General features: G+C 41.4%; 1 protein-coding gene across 1 annotated transcript in view; it reads right to left on the reverse strand.

The window, feature by feature from the left end:
* The window catches only part of STXBP6 (syntaxin binding protein 6), a 135,544-nt gene extending 116,170 nt beyond the window's left edge, over nt 1-19,374 (reverse strand). Inside the window, exon 1 of the mRNA XM_075426184.1 lies at nt 19,269-19,374. The gene's annotated coding sequence lies outside the window, so the exon portion shown is untranslated. The remainder of the gene's footprint in view (nt 1-19,268) is intronic.
* Nucleotides 19,375-20,863: the final 1,489 nt, after the last annotated feature.

Raw genomic sequence — 20,863 nt, forward strand, 5'->3', positions numbered from 1 at the left:
TCTGCATAATAGTTCAAACTCACAAACATTGCCAAAGTGCATAAGTATCTTAAAAAGCAGCAATAAAATTAGCAATCTGACTTTTTAAAACCACAAACTATTGTCCCTCTGTTGACATAAAAAATTAGTTTGAACAGCATTAGAAGAAATACACATCTCAATCTTCTAAACCCAAATTTAAAACTGAAAAAAATTTAGACCTTTCTACTTAGTACTTGATAATCTTGTCATCTAGCATTTGACAGATCAAAATGCTAGACATCTTTTGTGCAAAAGGCAACCATTTATTTGTACTAGTTTCAGCTCCTGTTTGACAGATAGACATGTCCAGTTTGCACCACACTTAATTACATCGCTCCGCCAAGCATTCCTCTACATGTGCATTCTGTATTACACACTGGGTTTGTGCCCGTGCTTGTGACACATAAGCATGAGGTAATTGCAGTGCTTATGTATAGGATAAACGTATGCAACAGACTCATAGGTCACACGTATCCACACTAGTACAGCTCAGCATTTTAGCAGCAAGCAGCAGATGGTATGCTGTACGAACCATAAATGGTGATGTGGACAAGTGTTATAAAACAGACTCCAGCTGCTGAAGAGATCCCACAAACCCATTAAAAACAGTGCAAGGCGATTCATGCAATCTACAAGCAACCGGACAAAATTTGTAAGCGTCTGTCTAAAAGTGGATTTGAAAACTGTCATTTGTACTGAAGTTGTCATTTTCACACAACTAAAAATCCACAATGAGAGCCATCAAGCATCCAACAGGAGAAGGAGACCAGAGACATGCTTAGAGCATATTCACAAAGAGAGGTTAGGTGAAGCACTAAATTAATCTGGTCACTCTCCAGTGACAGTTGATATCAAATGAAAAACCTAAGATTCCAACCCTTATTAAATTTTTCCTTATGGTTATTAAGATCTTCAAACACAAATTACGTGCATTCCTTCAGTTACAAAGTTTCTGCCCTGTAGCAAGCAAGTTCCAGACAGAAACAGCCAGTTCTCCTCCTTTTCCAAAATTAGGCTTAGACTGAACAGAATTTCTGGGATGATGAAACCTGCTTACTAAGCACTGACAAAAGAAACAGTCATGTAATGTTTCATATAACTTCCTTTCAGTTTCTTGTGAATTACTGAATATGTGAATTAGTTACCTTGAAAGACAGCAAAGGAATTCATTATAAAGCATCCTTAAGTTGTATGAAAAAGCAAGGTGCCAACTACCAACTTCTAGCACAATCACACAAAAGATAAAGGTCATCTATAAGCAGAGAACACACCTCTTCCTTTGAGTCAAAGAAGCCAAAGATCTTACGAACTTTACCGACAAACAGCAGTGGTTTAATAATACAAAGTGTTCCAAAACACCAATAAAAAAAAGGAGAAAAATGGAAAGATCAATCTTGAAGTAATTAGTGATAATTCTATTCCAAATAACTAAACGGATGCAAACTGAAAACATACTGAAATAAAACACTAGATTTGGAAGTTCACATTCATTACTAGTATTTTTATGCTGTCCCGTGTAAGTTTCCCTCTTCTCATTTTTCTTCTGAGACAGCATTTCTATATATGACGACAGAGGGGTTACAAGGTTTGTCTCCAGTATACCCACACTATTAAACCAACAAAAAAAAACAACCAAAACAAAACACCACAAAAGAAAACCCATATGCAAACGCCAGACTTCCAAGCTGTTCTCACTTGGGTGTAGCAATGGTATCCATAGGGCAATATTCCCTTACTCCTCCCGCTCCATTTCAAAACGGCCTTTCTTTGATTACCTTCATAAACATACTTTGCCGAACTGGAAATATCTAGGAACATTACTGTGGCCACTCCTGGAAAATGGTAGGCAAATGGACCTTCTTCAGTTACTCTGAAACTACGGTATGCAAGACAAAGCAGAACAGAGGATCCTTTCTGCTTCCAGAAGATGACGTAAAGTATTTGCGCTACCAACGAAGTCACAGAAATAATATGCATTAAGCATCTATCAATGGCATTACGCAAGCTTCAGTACAACATCAATGCTCTTTTAAAACTTAAACAATTGTGAGCTCAAATCACTAAACAGGATTGATGCCTACTGACTTGCAGATTAAAAAAAAAACAAAACTGTTTGCAATGAAGCATTCATTTGCCTTAAGAGGTTGCTTTTTTAGAGAACCATTTCCCGGCAGTCTCACTGTTGCACATGTTAACAGAAGATCTCAGAAATCTTGTTCTGTGAGAGCAACCTCCACCTCAGAACAGAGGAAAAAAACAAACCACAACATCATGCAACCAACTTTATCAATATAGTCATAATTCTAGTGACTGCCAGGACCTGTCTGTCTCTTAGAAGTTACTGCAGCAGTTCTTTTTGTTATACAGTTTAAGAAAAAACGTTCGTTTCCATGCTAAATCTGCACCAACATCCTTTATCTTTTAACATTATTATAATCCAGACACAAAGAAAAATACTGTTTCTTCATCACAGTATTGTATTCTGTTCGACACCTCTGCTCCAACTCAGTCGAGCTGTAACTCCTGTCCCGTGCTTACTGTTTGGATATATGTTTGACAAATGTCCCACGCAACTCAAATCCCCAAATTTCATTCCACAATCTGAATATACAGCAAAGAAGAAAAAATTATCTTAGCTGATGTAGGAAATTAAATCAAGTTCTCCAATTTACAAGTCTTCACTACATAATTTCTTCTGTTTGGAAGCAGCACTATGCAGGTGGTATGGCAGAGGAGGAATTGGGAGCAAAGCATTGTATCTGAATGCCATAACCTTGGAACTTTATTCACTTTGATCCACACTAGTCTGCATTTATTGACTTTTTAGGTGTGTTCCCTGAAGGAGGAGAGGAGAGGTAACCAACTGCCATTTCTTACATAACTTCAATTAAAAAAAAAAAAAGCTTAAATTAACCAGATCTTTGGGCCTACTTCTTCCAATTCAAGTATCTTAGTACACTGGATTTTTAATACTTCATAAAACAAGAACCATAAATCCAATTTGTTTGAAGAACAGTGTTCTGCTGAGAGCAATCTAGGCCAGTTTTAAAGTTTTAATAAAATGCCCTTGTTGCTATTTCTCAACAACACACTTTCAACAAACACTATAATTACCTTATTTTCCTAATCCATCCTTAAGGAGAACGGGCAGGGGGAAACCCACAACACTGCAAAATCACATCTGAATGAAGCTGGCAGTACAATCCCGGTATAACTTCAAAATATGATTGGAGAAGGTGTAGGTAAAACAGAGAAGGAAGGCTCCATGGGAAATGGACACTCATAACATCTTCCAGTTACCCGAGTTTCATAAACACCTTATGTGGTCCTACCTCTTTAGAGGCTTTTAAATCAGCACTGCAGAGTTTGCCCGAAATCAACTGGCAATTCTGGCTATTATTGCTGTCCTCAATTATGATAAAATCAAATTAATTTCATCTTCCCTTCAAACCCATGTAATTTGTTTTTCATTCTCATGCTTATTAACACTCCAGACAGATTAGTAGTAGACCTCAGCCCTATTCCCTGGCTATACCATTACTCTGCCAGCAGATTACAGGATTTTTTCATACAATGCTTGCAAACCCAGTCAGTGTGGACTCTGAAGCTCTCACAGGAAGGTTGCCCAGTTCTCTCCTCCGTACTGCAAAGAAGATGCTAGCTATGTTCACAGAAAGAGAGAAAGAACTAGGTCCTTGGAACACCATCAGGTTTTCTCTGCCTTCTGTTAGGAAGGCTCGCCCTTCTCAGGATCTTATTTCTCTGTAGTCAAGAAGCCTGCTAGTACAGCTGTGTTCACACTGGGGAGACATGCTTTCAGTGTATCAGCACATTTGGTGCCTTGTAAGTTTACTCTGACACCTGTGAGCTTGCCTAAAACAAAGCACAAATGTTTGCTGAGCATTCAAATGTTTGCGGTATTCAGTCTAGCTTTTGCAAATACATTAACTGCTTCAACGCATTTGACACCCAGTAAGCCCAAGCTACAAACACCTGAGGAAGGCATACATGCAAACTCAAATTGCTACTCACTTTACAATTGCCACAAGTTCCTGCTCTTCTACTCTAAAAGCAGCTAGTTTTGTTAAATAAACTATGTATATCAGATTGAAGATCAAACCTAAATGTTTACTGTCCTTTAGTTATCTTATCTGCTACACAATAGAATTATTTACTGCTCCGATGCCTTTACACAACTGCAGTAAGAACAATTCAGATCTAGTAGTTCCTCATATGCAGATCTAGACCTGTCTTCACCAGAAACACAATTCTCTCCTCTGTTCATTTCTGAAAGGAAAGAAAAATGGTTTAACTTGGGGTTTTTAAGCCCTGTTACTATATAGTGGGAAAGGCAGAGAGCTGTGAGAATGTACACTGAAGTCAAAAGGAAAGTATTTTTACAGAAATTTTCATCAACTAGAAACTTCTCCTAGAACTGTTAAAATCTTATTCAGATTACTGTTATTAATATTCTTTTGTGATCAGTACTCTTCACTGCCATGTGCATGGAATTCTATACCTTGTTAATCATCAAGGTTTTGTACATTTTTGCTGGTAGCTTAACACTTTTTTCTTTCTTTAAAGTCATATCCTTTCAATGTTAAACTTACACACTAATCATGCTGTAACCTGAGTAGGCATCCTGATGCAACTACAGTCTTTTTAACCACTCATACTCAAGTGAAATTTGGTGAAGGGAGGGAACAGGAGATAAAAGAAACACAATCCAAGTACATGACGCCAAAAAAAAAGAGGAGAAAAAAATTGAGAAGGAAAGGGAGGGAAGTCCTATTAATTCTCCTATGAAGAAATGCCTGCAACAGGGACAGGACAGACTTATAAGAAAGGAGAAATTGCTTCCTCTGAGGGAAAGAAAACCATAAACGTCATACATTCAATGGAGAGCCAGGATGCTGTTCTACACATAAGTATCTTTAAACTTAATGATGTTCTGTGCTCATTATGTTCAACAACTGCAGAAATCCCCGAGAGATCTTCAGGACAGGCAGTTAAAGCCTCACAGATAATTCTTCATATTTAACAGCTCTTACAGTAGCTCTCCCTGCAAGGAGGATTCAGCCACGTATTTTATCATAGAAGTTATCACTAACATAACACATTAAACACAGTATAAACAAAAGATAAAAGCAAAGAAATCCAGACAAAAAAAAAATTATCCATACCCAACAAAGATAATAAGGCCGACCCATTCAATTTTGCATACATTTGCTTTGCAAATAATATTTTCATCCCTAATCTGGTAAGGATCAGTTATTATGCTACCATCGCAGTTCTAGATTTCTGAGATTTGAATGCGGCAAGTTTTAGTCTTTAAAACAGATTACCTGGCTTACACAATTCTTCCATCTTCATCAACACCTCAGGTCAAAGCAGGACCCACATTCCTCACTACAGCTTCACAAGTGACTCCTGAGCCATAGCGAAAAAAATCCCAGAAACTCAAAGGTCTGAATTCAAGCCTTGGCAGATACGAGAAATATTAAAAATTTTATTTAAACAGAATGTTTATATGCAATGCAGATGTACAGTACGTATTTGAGGAGTGATGCTGAGCCAAAATATAAACTGACAAGACCATAGCCAGCATAACAGCTGACAGCGAGACCACCGATGAATCACAACACACACAAATAGGCAAAGAAGTTTCAAAAAAACCACTAAACATCATCCTTAAAAGCATCTGATGACACAGTGAGTACATGCACGTATCTACATCTCCTTTCTTCTGGTCATTCTCTGCTACGGTAGCTGAATCTGGCTTTCCACAAGTTCAGATGTTTTCATCAAGACTACACTAGCATTGAATGCTTTGAAAAAAGTGGGATATTATCAAGGTTGCAGTACTTAAAAATCTTTATTATTCCTGTTTATGTGTTAGAAATGTTTCAAAGAATAAAAACACAAGCTGACTAGATTTGTAAAGTTAATCTCCCAAAACACTCTAGGGGAAAAAAAAAGCTTAGGATTTTTTTTTTCTTCAAAAAAAAACAGAAACCCCTCCCACATTACTCCATTTACCTGAATAAAGAAAAAAGCATTTCACTTGCAAATATACATGTCTTAAGGGCTATAGGATCTATTACTATTTGATAACCTTCTGTCTCTCCAAGAAAATTTCATACAGTAAGTACTGCAAGAACAGACAGGCAACTCTAGAAAAATCTGCATCTATAACGCAAGAGCCATGAGTGTAGGCATACAGCATGATACAAATATTGTTCTCACAACATCTTAAAAGGCTTTCATTTCATTTTTACAAGAATACCAATCTGTCAAAAGATACATCATTATGAGAGCTGCTTCTAAATCCATGAGGGAGATTTTGAGATTGAGAAGGACACAGTTAAGTGCATTCTGTGATTTTAACTACTATGTGTAGTAATATTTCACTCCTCCTTCAAAGACCAATCTTTTGTATGGCCATCTGCACAGCAAGTGAAGAAAGCGAGAGATGTTTTTCAAATAAGGATGATATCAGAAAAATGTGGGTATAGCCCTAATAGCCAGATGCATACTTTGAATTCTTTGCAACTCATTATTTCTAGTTGCTCACTCAGCTTGACAGTTCTACTATCATTTATATACTTGAGAGAGACTATTTGCTTACTGTAGGAAAGAACAATTTCATAGGAACCCCAAAGAGGACAGAAAGATTTCCATCTGGAATCAAGCAAGGATTAATAAACCTTCCAAAAAAAATTCCAAGAAATACTTTCTGCCTCAGCTGTCCATTCAGTCCAAAGACAAAAGAAGAAAAATGTATGTATTTATTCTTTAAATATAGCAGAGACCAATCAAGAAATCATCTACCAGGATTTTTAATATCAATCCAAAACATAATAGTGCTCAGACCACTTCCATTCTAAGGTATTCTGTGACCTGGTAATAAAATGAAGCTCTGCAAACAGACCATTGGTTTTATTCAGCTTCATATCCTATATAAGGACATATTTTTACAGATACCTGAAGTTAAGACAATTCATATTTAAGTCCCACTTTTCAAACTAGTATGAAATATCAAACAAAAAACCCTGCACGTTATGGATACGCAAAGATACAAGTTCATCTCTTAAAAGCAGAGGTCTCAGATATAGAAAAATGTCTAATTAATCTACAAATTATGTATACTAAATTTAACTCTTAACAAATAATTTTAAAGAAGTACAACAGAAAATTCAGAAGTATGGTAGAGATATTACCAGCACTCAGACTTTTTAGAACAAAGAAAAACGCCAACCAGAAGAGAAGTAGCCCTTCAATGTCCTGTATCTTGATATACAGATAATCTTACACTGAAATAAATTGTTCCTTTCAATGAAAGATTAAAAGATAACAGATCTATTTCTCTTGCTTTTGAATGTACATTGCTCCAATTTTAAGCTTTATTACATAAATACTCTGCACAGGATCAAAATATATATATTAGATTTGCCATCACCCTACTCTGAGGCAACCAACCACCCATCATCTCAAATTTGTCTTTTTCTTATTTTTAGTGACCATTCAGCACTGGCACGGTATTGGCTTCTTTTGTTCCACTACAGCATAAAGAGCAACCATTTAGTTACCTAACTAATATAATTCCAGGGCTCTCCTTCCATTCAAGCCCTTATTCTAACCACACTTTTCCCAGCTTTTCATTTAAGGATTTATATGGACCATGTTATTCAGCTCTGCTAATTTAAAAGCATTTATTCTTAACAGCTATTATTTACTTAACGTGTGTGAAATATTTCACTTCCTCCTGTCATGGAGTGTAATAACATATCTGGAAAGACCCAGAACATACCACAGTGGCATTTACAGAACACTTACCTTTTATCCCTTATCATCAGTAACTTCATTATTTCATTTAAAGTATGCAACTCTCCCAAGAACGATACAAGAAACTTTTGTGATAGGGGAGAAAAATGGAAACTAGAGAGAAATGGAAGCCAGAAAAGAAATGTCACATCTTGCTCTTCCCAAAAGTTCTCTTGCTTTCAAGATAAGCTGGAAAACTGATTATCTAGATAAGGAAATAAGAAAATGAGGAAAGGGGAGAACTAACCTGTCAATGGAGATCAATCTCTAGTCAAAATTTTTTGTCCAAAGATGCAGAAGTTAATGTTTAAGGTGAGGCACGACAGGGAAATACACAGCCACCAAGTCCCTTAAGAAGTCCCAGGGGACTGCTAAATGAGGTTTGAAAGAGAGCAGCATGATGATTAAAGACACGTACAAAGGATGACAAGATGAGAAATGATGAGAAATGCTGAAGGAATAGACAAAATTATAAAGGCAGTAAATATAAAGAGTGAGATCAGACAGAGTAACACACAGCTGAGACCAGGTCATGGGAATAATCCTTGTCTGAGGAGGACAGCTGAACCAGTGCTACTGGTTCATTAATCAGATAAACACCTCCAACAGCTTCCACCCCTCAGTGTGGAGAAGGCTACTCATCACACCTGTCCGTGTTTCAGTAGCACTGAATTCTCACTTCCTCCAATCTCAGACATGTTTACAGGGCGACTGCTGCACTTTCCAGAAGTCCTATAATATCTCTTTTCCATTGTCAGAAAAGTTTCCTCAAAATAGCTTATTAGAATACATTATATCACAGTTTGGGTTCCACTTTTCTGATCCCTACTACACAACCCCCCACGGTAGCTCACTGAATGAAATAAAAAGGATATTTCTCTTACTGGCAGAAAAACTATGTATTTACCCCCCTTTCAGAAGAACAAGGTTCCCTTTCAAAGCCATAACAGACATAAATTGTCACCTTTATCTCACATCACCCTTTTGGAAAGGGGGGGGGAATGTTAAAACGATACAGTAAAAATGAATATGAACACTCACATTCAAGCTGGGCACATCCTGAAGCTCAGACAAGCCTGTGTTGTAAGAACATTAAATAAACCCACATAGTGGAGGGACCACACAGAAAACTAACCCTGGATTTACAGCTTTGTCACAGCAGGAAGTGAGCAAATGCACTCGTGTAACTGGCTACCAAACCAGGTCCCTATGAAACACCCAGGCACTACGCCTTCGCACGCGTGGCTTTTATTGCTCCATTGAGGAAATTTCATTTCCTTCTGGTGCAGAGACAGAGTACATACACAAATTATGTCAGAGTACAGAGCAAGACACAACAGATGCACAACAAAGCAAAAAATTTAATAGTCCATATACGATCATCATCTATTTTATTCTAGAAACCTAAACTGGAAAGGGGAAGAAGCTCGTGTTACCAATTGGGCAAGATTCTCCATGGCATAAATCTACAAATACCACGGGACTTTAAATGCACACTGAGTTGATTTCAAGTGTTTTATTGAATTGCTTAAAACATAAAGTCTGATACACTGGCAATCTATAAAAATAGAATTAGAAAGACACATTATTATGACAGTTTTATCACTGAAGTATAACACGACCTTAAACAACTCGGTTCAGGTCATTTACTTCAGCAGCAAATGAGGGTTCACCACTCCCAGCTCATGGACGCAGGGGGGACCTCAGCATCTAGTAAGCGCTTGCGGGACCACAGGTGCCACCGAACACTGCATCTCGGTGCTGCCGAACACTGGGTCTCGGTGCTTACTGGGCTGCAGAGCTGCACTCCTCAACCCCATCACTCCTCTGAAAGGGTGCTCTACGTACAGAAGCCTCACCTAGCATTCGAAGTGGTGCCTGGGTTACTTGGCAAAGACAACCCATTCCTGCACTTTTCCCACTAACTAAATGGAATACAAAGAACAAATCCCAAACTATACATAGCTGGTTTTTGAATAAATAACAAGACTACTTTCACACATCAAAACCAGTCAATATTTAAAGTTATTCCAGGGTTTCAGATAAATAATTTGAAGACATCAGCTACTACTGTTTGAAACAAGCACCTAATCACAAGCTATTTTAGCATCTTGACTATACGCTGCTTCACAAACTTCCACAGGAGACAAACATGAAATAAACAAGTGTTCGATACCACAGTAGAATTCCCAGTTTTACTTAAACATAGAGAAAACCAAGTCAGCTCCCTAATAAACTAGTGGCAGGGTTGATGAAGCAGAGTTGCAAACATGTTCTTATCATCCCCCTAACAGTGATGCAGAAGCACTGTTATTGCACTCTAAGGACAACAGGATCAAGCCTCACCTCAGCCCAGACCTGCACGCCCTCCTGCATAAGCAGTCATTTCTATAAGAAGAATGAACTAGCAGATTTATACACAAGTAACTACAAGTAGGACTGGACCCAGAGACACTCAGAACCATGACAAAGGAGTTTACAAGGCCCATCATAAGCACTTGTTCTCTCACTCCAAAACATTACTGTCTCTGTCATAAGACACAAAAAAATAGGCAGCTTTGTTTTACATGGCATGACTAAGTCCAATATGTATGTCTATGTACACATTTTATATATAAAATGTACATACACTTATATACTTTTTTCTTCTATGGAAAAAAATAAATAGAATAGCTGACAGGTTATTTTTGAGGTTTTTTTAGGAGGTTAAGATGCATTATTTTTAAAGAAAAAAAGGTGACCCTGCTTCGGCAGGGGGGTTGGACTAGATGACCCACAGAGGTCCCGTCCAACCCCAAACATTCTGTGATTCTGTGAAAATTTAAAAGCTACCAGAGCAAAATACTTTAATTGCATACTGCTTCCTCCTAAATTGAAACATTGTCTAGCAACTGAACAGAAACTGAAACTAGTCTTTTATGTAATTCTTTTGAGGATCTGGAGGTGCCCTACACATAGCTCACATCTGCTAGATTCCTTAATCAAGGTACAGGCATTTTTGTTTCTTACTCCTTTAAGGGCTGGCATATTAATCTTCTGTCAGATATGAAATTTTAACTCAAAGCCCCTATCAGACATACAGGTTTTACTGTTATTTTGAGATGTTAAATATCATATTTGAGATCCCTTCAAGGTATTATAGTAAGTTACAGGTCCCAACTTCATCCTGAGAAACTTCAAAGCTTTCTCAGGTGACACCCCCATGCAACTGATCCCCTGGGATGGGGACAAGAACCATCCACAGCTCAGTATTACCTTGGTAAGTTGGGGCATGCAGGGACAGTGGTGTGCTAACATGTGGATGATGAGGGGACTGAGCATCTCTCCTACGAGGAAAGGCTGAGGGAGCTGGGCTTGTTTAGCCTGAAGAAGAGAAGGCTGAGAGGGGACCTTATAATTCTTATAAATATCTCAAGGGTGGGTGTCATGAGGATGGGGCCAGACTCTTTCCAGTGGTGCCCAGCAACAGGACAAGGGGCAATGGGCACAAACTGAAGCACAGGAAGTTCCGTCTGAACATGAGGAAGAACTTCTTCCCTCTGAGGGTGACGCAGCACTGGAAAAGGTTGCCCAGGCAGGTTGTGGAGTCTCCCTCTCTGGAGATATTCAAGACCCACCTGGACAAGGTCCTGTGCAGCCTGGTGTAGGTGACCCTGCTTCAGCAGGGGGGCTGGACTAGATGACCCACAGAGGTCCCTTCACACCCCGAACATTCTGTGATTCTGTGTAAACAGGACACATGTAACCCAACAGACATAGCCAGTGTCACCTAACATGGCACAGTCACAAAATTGCACGGCCTTATTCCCAAGTCACATAAAAGCTATTTCTGTTCATGCTTTCTAATACTACTTACTGAAGTAATGCGATTACTATTTTGTGAAACAATGCTCTAATTCACACCCTTAGGGCTTCAAATTCCCTCCACTGACCAGACAGGAAACAAGGACACCTCGGGTCAGGGAATCATCAGGTATGTGAAGCAGGCAGCATTAACTCACCAGAGTGAACACAAGGCCTGACATAAGACTCCAGTTTTAAGCCCAGACTGAAGCACAAGCGCAATTTGTGTCTAACTGCAGGTTAATTAATAGCTTTGTAAGATACAACCACTCACTGTAAGAAAAATCCTTAATCTTAGATTTGGGTATTTCAAGAATAGATTATATACTGTAACTATAGTCTTAGCATCTGAGAAACGTATGTTACCTAGTCTCACAGTTACATATTAAAGGAATGTCTGAAATCTACCTAAATACATAGGAGACACAAAAGAAAAGCAAATCCATGAGACAAAGCATGTCTGGCTGCTCTGTTCAAGTCCCAGTGAAGTCAACTACAGCCTTTTCTTTAATTTCCATAGGAGTTACATTAAGTCAGAATTTTCAAAAGCCACACTTCACTCATGAATTTCTGTATGAGTATTTCAGGCCCTGGTAAATTGAAAGTGATCTGAATACCCTAGCTTAAAGCAACCTCAATCTGCTAACATAATATAGTCAAACTAGTTTTTCATGCAGAAAAATTACTAAAAACATGTAAATCTTCAGTCTTGGTTGCATTCTTCAACTACAGATCTTGCTATGTTATCAGCAATGTATGAAGTATCCAGCACTTCATATGGTGGTGAATCATTCTTTGCTCCTCTGACAGCCACTTCTAAACAGCTGCAAATGCATGCAGGCTGTATTAAAACTGATGTTTTCAAAATTCAAATGAACTGATACATGATTTCTGTTCTCTTAAGTTGAAGTTTTGTTTAAACCAATGAAGAATGATCCTTCCCCAAAGAAGTTACTGAAAAGTGCATTTACACTGAAATTGAACTTCTGTACCAAACAAGACAAAAACAAATCATTTGGGCACAATTTTAAAGTTTTCAGATCTAGTAACCAAGAACTCCATTCCTTTCACCTAGAAATGGAATCACCCTTCCACTATTTCTAATATAGTATGGATTGTTAATGCAACCTGCTAACAGGAGAGCAAAGCACCAAGGTCATAAGCCACAAAACAGGAGGGAAGTAACATCAACTCTTCTGAAAGATGCCTATGGAATACTGAAATGTCCCAATTTAAGATAGCTCAAAAAAAACATGTTTGGAAAATCTCAAGTCCAGAAAACAAGAACTCCAATCCACTTGTGAATGCCTCTCTAACCTCACTCAGATGTCTGCTTACAAAACAAAGGGAAAAGAACAAAACAAAACCTCCTACCTCCTAAATCAGATACTCTGTCTTAACTACTGAACACATAAATTTACAAGCAGCTATTTCCTTGCTACGTCTTCCAAAACAAACAAACAAAAAGCTAATATTAACATAGCTTTTCTTCTAAAGAGACAGGTATGATAGATCTGCAAAAAAAGGGACCACCAGAGGTTCCATCCAACCTCAGCTGTTCTGTGACTCTGTGATCTTCTGGGTTTTTTTTGATTTTTAAGTCAGACTGCTTTCTCCATGCAATTACTTTTGTGTAGATATAGATTTTAAAATGACAAAATTAAGTTGTGAATTCTGAGTTTCAACACCTACCTCTAAACCTGTCTTTAAGGGCAGCTGAATGCAAGTTCTTTTGTTGGTCTTTCCCAGGGGAAACATGTATAGTGACACCAGGCGCTTTTTTTGTCTTTCTGCAACTCATAACTTGCCTTCAGCAATGGAAAAGTGACAAAGGCCACAGGTACAGAGCCCAACCGCAGTAGCTGCGTATCAGCAAGGAACTGATGGCCACCAGGAAGCCAGTAAGAAACCCTTTTGCATCTCCAGGGGCAAGTGGAGCACATCTGCTTGAGCATCCAAGCACTTCTCCAGTGTGTGCTGCCTGAAAGCCTAACGACCCCACACCGAGTCCTACAGAATAGCAACATACGCTGTTAGAAGGTAGAGCTGTTTATTAGCCTCCAGTGAACAAAATCCCTACAGTGAACTAACTGCAGTGTTTATATAAAGTCACAAAGGTGCTAACAGACTAGTCACAAACCTCTGTGCATATGAGAACATTCGGACACTTTTTATTACAGTGTCAGGAACCTGCCACACAAGCTCGGGAAAACACACAAAACTAACAGGAACTCACTCTAACAGGCTAACACTAATCTGTCAATAATTGATCACAGTCTTTGTTTCTACATATGTTCAACGACCATGACCTGAGCAGTATGTCCTTCTAAATTAAGAGAGAAAGTTGATACGACCTACAAAGGCAAACAATTCAAGAGGAAGCTTGCGAACATCCTAGAACTTCTATTAATTACCAAGAGGGAGTTTCCAAGTGTGGACTGCACATGGCCAAGTGTTTGCTTTTCCCCTCCTCCAACATACACCAGCAAGTGGAAAGGTAGAAATGGAATTGAAACACTTTCCAGTTTTGCACCTTCAACCATCCTGAAAAAGACTGTAAGCAAACTTAGGGAATTACAGTTTTGTTTCTGTGAGCAAGTAGTTGCAAGATACAAGAGAATGTTTTCTAAATAGCCTGCATGCATAGTACAGAATTGCCTGTGAAACAAGAGACCCAAAACCAAAGTGCATAAGTAACAAACTTGTTGGTCAGCACAGTTACCAAGAAGAAATGGTAAGTATTTCTAAATTCTTTTTCGCAGATGAACTGCAGTCACATACACAATTTTACAAAAGTTACATTACCAGTTCTACCTCATGGTGATGCTTCAAGCAAAAGCAATTGTTTCCACGGTAGTACTGGGAGCATTTTTATTCATGATTTAACCAGGTTTATACATTTTATTCATATACATTTATTCATGTTTATACATTTTATTCATGATTTAACCAAGTTCATTTTGGTTCAGTTTAACTGTAGTAGGAGTAAGCTAGCTACTTGTACTGAAACCTAATCAAAACAAAGTTCATTATTTATTACTGATACAGGTTTAACAGAACTGTTTTCTGCAGAGATGAGACAAACTGAACCTACCCAGTTTTGCAAAGTCTCTCCATCTGAAGTGTTTCATACAGATACATATAATTTGGGGTTTTCTCCTATCATTAACAGATCTGGCTGTAATTACACCCCCTAAGTTTTATGCTACTTGGAAATTGGACAGATCTAAAAATCACATACAATCTCTAAGAAAAGATAATGAATGGCAAGTATCTGAAGTTTGCCACACAAGGTAGTCAAGTGCCAGCGAAGGGGACCAGGAGGAGCAGGGTCAGAGACTCTTGGAGCTGGCACTGCTCTCATGTCTACTGCAAGACCAGAACCAAGTTTAAAGGGTAAAAAAGAATAAGTTTACCTTTCAGTGCTGGACTTCAATATGTATCAGCTCAGGACAATAAAGCTTTTAATAACTCATGTTCATAACAACTGGTAAGAATTCTGAACAGCTCAGCAATCTTAAGCACTCGTAAGGCTCCTGTTCTATTAAGGAAATCAAAATGTCACAGATCAGAAATGTCTAGATTTTTCCCTTGGGGCTACTGTTGTTGCATTACCACTAATTGTGATCTACACACAGAAGTCAGAAACTCACAACATTAAACACACACATATACAAACCTAGGTCTTCCAAGCATCACAAATCTGATATAAGTGCTATCTTGTAAAGAACACAGCCCACCTTTCCAGAAACATTACGGTTCAAACTGCTCCCAGACCTGCAGCGCTCCCAACACAGCCAGGAATCCTTTCCCAACATTATCTGCCAAATAAAAATTATGAAAGGGAATGTAGGAAAACATAATATTATTGAGCTAACCTACGGTCATGCAATCCCATTTACAAAGGAATTAGTATCTTTTCTACTTATGACAAAGAAGCCCCACAGCATCATCTGTGGCAAAGACCTCAGGTGCAGGAGATGTCTGCCTAAGCTTAAGATGAGAAAAAAAGCACCTTAATGTTCAACTAGGAGCTCTAGACTGTCACAAAGAACAACACATGCCAAAAGTCAAGTGGGCCTCCAGCAAATGCATACTGGAGAAAGAAAATGGACTACCAGAAAAAGATTTTTCGGGATGGAGGGAGAGTACTGGCAGTTTTGAAAGAGTTTAAATACAATGGTTTGTAAAATCGTCTAGTCTCCTTTCTCCCCTCAGCTACCCAATGAGTACGTTTCACAAGTTTATTTCTGCTATATATAGCCTCAGAAATACATGTGCTTCCTGAGAAACCATCATTCATTTCTGTTATGGGAGTCTACTCAGGGAGGGTGGGGGAACTGTCCTTCCCCCCAACCCCCTAAAAGTGGAGTTCCCCCCTTCACATCACATGTTCAGTGACATAATTTGGGCAATAAAACAAATAGTCCCTTCTTTTGTTAACTTATTTCTTTTTTTCAATTGTTAATATTATTTTGCTCTCCTTTTCTTCCAGAGTAAGAAATTTGTCTGGGATACAAAAAAAAAAAAAAAAAAAAAAAAAAAAAAAGTTTAGTTGTTCCCTATTAAAGACTTGTGTAACCAAGGAATGCCACATGGGAAGCAGTAGAAACAATCAGGTGACATTTATCAGCACTGGTAAGATACTAGATTTACCCTAGCTAGTGTGTCCCGACTCAGAAGAATAAGAAACAGTCAAACCAAAAAACCTAAATTTAAACATGCTTCTGTAACAGTTAACACAGCACTGCCTGCTGCAGTCATATGCAAAAGTGTATTAATAAATTCACTTCCCTATCTGGCTACAATACAAATTAATGCCAAGGCTTTTTAGTTCATCCATTTTTCAAATCCCCAACATCACTAGAGACTGCCAATCAAAGACTAAGAAAACTGAGTGTTCATTGAAGGACTTGATTTATCTCTGTACACATATTAGCTATAGCATTCCTGTTTGGTTAAAAACAGGAGGAATCAATTTGTCTTACCATCACGTTATCCAAACACAGGCTTCCAAAACTGTGATTAAAATACTTCTATACAACCTTGGCAATGTTAACTTACCAGTTGTACACTGGAAAGGAACACTAGGTTACAAAGGAAGAAAACAGAAAGAACAAATGCATTATTATTTAGAGAGCATACCTCCCCCCAAAACAGATCAACAGCTACTATTTTCCAGAGTCAGCATTTCACAGAATTTTATTCATAATAAAACAGAAGTAATCTTATCCCATAGTTTTAAAAAATGCCATTTTTTAAAGTGTTTTTTTTAAGTTTTCTAAAATGTATGCCGTAATCTACTAAAAACAGTATGAACACAAGAAGTATCTGTTGATGAATTCAACTTATTTAAGAAGTGAACTTCCAGTATAAGTAGCCTAAAGTAGCGTAACGAAAAAATATTCAACTAGGAGGGGAAACAAACCCCTTCATACTGAGGATTTTATAAATAGCTTATTTTTATATTATCCTCACTGCACGTGTGATTTTTAGACACAAAAGAGTGAGGTGATCTGAATATACACCCGGCAGAGAAAACATAAAATATTTCTCTTTGGGCCTTCTGTACCATACGTTACTGTGTTATCATCACACTTCCACGACTCTAGATGTTCGTATCCAGACCGCATTTACAGGGACACTCAGAAATGTGAAGAGAAATGAAATGGAGATACAAAGTCAACCTACGCAAGCTAAAGCAACCTCAGTCCCCACAGCAAACACTCTTACTCAAGGGTAAAACACCCCTTACTTTTCATGGCACAATTCTTCACAGACTTTTTTCCACCTGGAAATTCCTACCCCTGGGGAAGCTATTGCAAAATGGTGATTGGGCTAACTCCCAAAATGGTGCTTTCACTCCTCTCTAAAAATGTCACAGTATTTTTTTTTTCCATTGATTTATCTTACTGCATCTTAAAGGTGCCATGCAACTTTCAAGGCATATTCCTAAAGACAACCAAGACCATGCACAAGGGAAATTAGTGTGGCATGACTACACCGTAAGTGCATTCCCCCAGGCAGAACAGCCCTAAAACACGTCACAGAAAGAGACCTTTTTCAAGTAATTTATCAAGTAGACTACCATCAACCCCATATGGGATCATTCTTCCTAGGGGCAGGAAACTTTCAAATTGTATTTCACAGAGGGTGGGGGAAAAAAAAGTAATCCCAACTCCCTGTCATGATTATCCACACTTATAAACTACCCCAAGTATTTCTTTTGTGTTCATTACTTCAGAAAATACCACATTTGAAGTCTTTAAGGCCTCAATAAAACAGCTAACTACACTTACAGAAAAATCCAGGAGTCAAAGGGTTCTTGGAAAGTACAGATGTGGAAAACACACCTATGACTCGCTAACTCAATGCATCACCAGCAAGGTACAACTTCCCTGCCCTCTGCTTATTCCTCTCTTGTAACAGACAGCAGGTCAGAGACCTCCTCTACAGTTAGATGCTGCAGCTTTGATTAGATGTCACAATCAAAAGAGAATTAGGATATCCTATTGCCATCTTCCAGTATCTCAGGATGGAAAAGGATAAGGTCCTGTCTGCCTCAGTAACATTAAGCACAAAGAGGTGCCAGGTGATCCCCACCACATGAGCAACAACTCTTAAAACTCTTACGAGAGGTGCCATGGGTCTGCAGAGCCTGTGTAAGCAGTGAAAAGCAGCAATGCTATTTCTGACTCACAAAAGGAAAACCGCCAAGCTGAAGACATCCTAAAAGACAGCTTATATTCAGAGGAAGAGAGAGCGATTTGCAAAGTGACCTAATGTCTAAAAGGTAAACTCTTCTGTTTGAGAGCAAAATAAGATGAAAGAAGAGTAACGCATTTCTCTAAAGGATGGTAAATACTTCCTTGAACTTCAGATTTCAACAGCACCGGTGCAACACGAGAGGATTAAGACAGACGTTTTAAGTTTTACTTTTCCATCAGCAAAGCTAGATCAAACAGCGGGCCGAGGAGGCAGCGGTGGCCGTCAAGGTTACCCCCGAAACATTGCACTGGCAAACCACGAGATCCGCTTAGCGCCTGCTGGCCGGTCCTCTGCCGCTCTTCACCATCCAGAGAACCTCCCCAGCGGGAACGACGGGGGAGCGACCGCGGCCGAGCACCAGCGGCTCCCGGGCCGGTGTCGGAGCAAAGCCTCCCGCCGCGGGGGCTGGCTGCAGGGCCGGGACCCGCCCCGCCGCCCCGCTCCAGCAGCCCCCGACGGCGAGGGAAGGAGGGCTGCGCGGCCCCACGCACCGCTCGCCTCGCCCCAGCCACCCGCCGCCGCCGCCGTCCGGCCCAGGAACGGCCACCTCCCCTCGAGGGCGCAGACCCGGCCGCCTCGGCCCGGCACCTTCGGGGCGCCCGCGGCACTGCTGGGGTCGGGGCGGGGGACGCCGCCGCGGAGTTAATCGTTAACTCGCTGCCCCGCTCCCTCAGGGAGCTCCTCCCGCAGGCGCCCGGGCACGCACCAGCCCCAGCGGGGCGGGTGCAGCACCCCCGCCGAGGGCGCTCCCGCCGCACCCCATGGCGGGCGGAACAGCCTCCCGCCCGCCCCGCGGCCGCCCCCCCACCTACCTTCCCGCCAGCTCCGCTCCGCTCCCTTCCTCGCCGCAGCAGCGCGGGCGATGCGCGGAGACCCGCGCGCCGTGCCGTGCCGTTCCGTGCCCCGCGGCGGCGGCCGCCGCGCTGCCAGCGCCGAGGCGTGAGGGTGGCCCCACGTGCGCCGGACGAGCCAATCGGGGCCGCCCGCGGGCCGCCCCCCGCCCCCGCCGCTGCCACCGTCCCGGGCCGCCCGCGAACCGGCGGCGCGATCGGCTGTCAGTCGGGGAGAAGCCGTGGCGGCGGGAAGCCGGTTCGGGAGGCAGAGGAGGGAACAGGGGTGTTGGGACGGGAGTTTGGGATCGCTGTGAGGGGAGGGAACAAAGGAATCCCAAGCGCCGCTGATGGCGGGCTGGGCGCCGCTTCCGCGCCCGCGGGGCCGCCGCGTAGCCGGCCTGGCGGCGGCCACTGCGCCGCACCGCGAGAGCGCTCCGTGGGAGCGGGCGTTGGGCGGCAGGGGCAGGCCCCGCCGGGGCTGGGTTCCGCCGCGGCCGTAGCCCCGCGCCGCTGGAGCGGGGGTTGGGCGGGCGGAGTCGCCCGGCGTCCGGGTTGGAAGAGTTCAGACGGACAAAACCTCCAGAACCCGTCTGAGGAGCGGGCCTGCGGCTCTCCCGAGGGCTTCGCCGCGCGGAGCGTGCTGAGGGGAACGGCCGCTCGCTGGCGCGGAGACCCTGCGGTGCGGGGGTCGAGGGCGAGGCGGCGCGAGGCCCCTCGGGTGCGGGAGCGGCCGCCGGAGCCCCCGGTGGCGGCCTGGAAGGCGCTGCCTTCCCCCGAAGCGTCGGGCTCCGGGTCGGTAGCGGCGGAGGGCTGGCTGCTCACCCACCCTCGAACGGTGGGTGAGGCTGGAAACAGATTCTGCTGCCGCACTTGGCGCTTTGGGTGTCTGTGAGGTGTCCGGCCGCTGCGCCGCGCCGCTGGAATTGCTGTGGGCCGGCAGTGGCAACGCGGGGAACGCAATGCTTGGATCCCGTCGTTGAGTGTAATGGTCGTTGGTGTTACACGGCAGCAGTTGTTCACTGCTGCCTCAGTTTTTCAGTCCACTACACTCAGTGGTATAGCTGCGCCCTGAGATCGCTCTTAAAAATGCTCTGAAATGCATTCAATGACTCATATAATTTCAATAAATTTTGCGTGGGTGTTGTGGAAACAGGCCAATCTACTTTTGTTGTAGGCAACAGCCTCCCACAAATGCCTTACTGCCTCCCTGTTTTATATGTAAAGAAGTTCAGACCCCAATGCCCTTCAGTCTTCCCTCTATATTAAAAATAATTCCCAAATGATAAATCCCTTTTTTGTCCGGTTGCCAATAGAGTTCAGTGTCTCCAGCGTCCATGGACTTCCGGCCAGATGCACAGCCGTGAAAAGACTACAGGGAAGACGGGGCACAGTTCTGAAAGGCAGAATTGGAAACAAGGTTACTTCTTCATGTAGTAGTAGGAGCAATCAGAATCTGGGCACCAAGACCTTCAAAGTGTTCATCACTACCTTTTTTAGAAAGAAATTTGGGAACATCTGGATACGTGTTCCATTTTTATCTACTATCTAAATACCAAGTCTTTTAAAATGTAATT

Source organism: Opisthocomus hoazin, chromosome 7 (genome assembly GCF_030867145.1).
Source record: "Opisthocomus hoazin isolate bOpiHoa1 chromosome 7, bOpiHoa1.hap1, whole genome shotgun sequence".
Lineage (NCBI taxonomy): Eukaryota > Metazoa > Chordata > Aves > Opisthocomiformes > Opisthocomidae > Opisthocomus > Opisthocomus hoazin.